The sequence below is a fragment of the Penaeus monodon genome, chromosome 15, assembly GCF_015228065.2.
Source record: "Penaeus monodon isolate SGIC_2016 chromosome 15, NSTDA_Pmon_1, whole genome shotgun sequence".
NCBI classification, from domain to species: domain Eukaryota; kingdom Metazoa; phylum Arthropoda; class Malacostraca; order Decapoda; family Penaeidae; genus Penaeus; species Penaeus monodon.
In genome coordinates, this window is record NC_051400.1 from 41247832 (window position 1) to 41248204 (window position 373).

The following is a 373-nucleotide window of genomic DNA, read 5'->3' on the forward strand; positions in this document are numbered from 1 at the left end:
TTGAGGACCCCCGCGCCGGCCATTTCCCCGACGAGGAACATCGCGCCGAGGATCATCGTCAGCCCCTTCCGCGCCCGCCCTTCGCAGCCGTCCCCTTTTGGCATCCAGCTGATCGCCGACTCGGCCGAACCAGCGGGGCTCTCGGCCGATCCGCTGGGGAAGGGGGGAAGGAAGCAAGGGGGGAAAGGGGGAAGGGGGGAAGGAGGGAAGGAAGCAAAGGGGAGGAAGGGGGGAAGGGAGCAAGAGGGAGGGGGAGGGGGAAGGGGGGAAGGGGGGGAAGAGGGGAAGGAAGCAAAAGGGGGAAGGGAGCAAAGGGGAAGGGGGGAAGGAAGCAAGGGGGGAAGGAAGCAAGGGGGGAAGGGAGCAAGGGGGG

General features: G+C 67.6%; 1 long non-coding RNA gene across 2 annotated transcripts in view; it reads right to left on the reverse strand.

The window, feature by feature from the left end:
- Positions 1 to 6: 6 nt before the first annotated feature.
- LOC119582174 overlaps positions 7 to 373 on the reverse strand; it is a 39074-nt gene continuing 38707 nt past the window's right edge. For both annotated transcript variants that reach the window (XR_005229624.1, XR_005229625.1), the window contains exon 3: positions 7 to 153. This is a non-coding gene — a long non-coding RNA (uncharacterized LOC119582174). The remainder of the gene's footprint in view (positions 154 to 373) is intronic.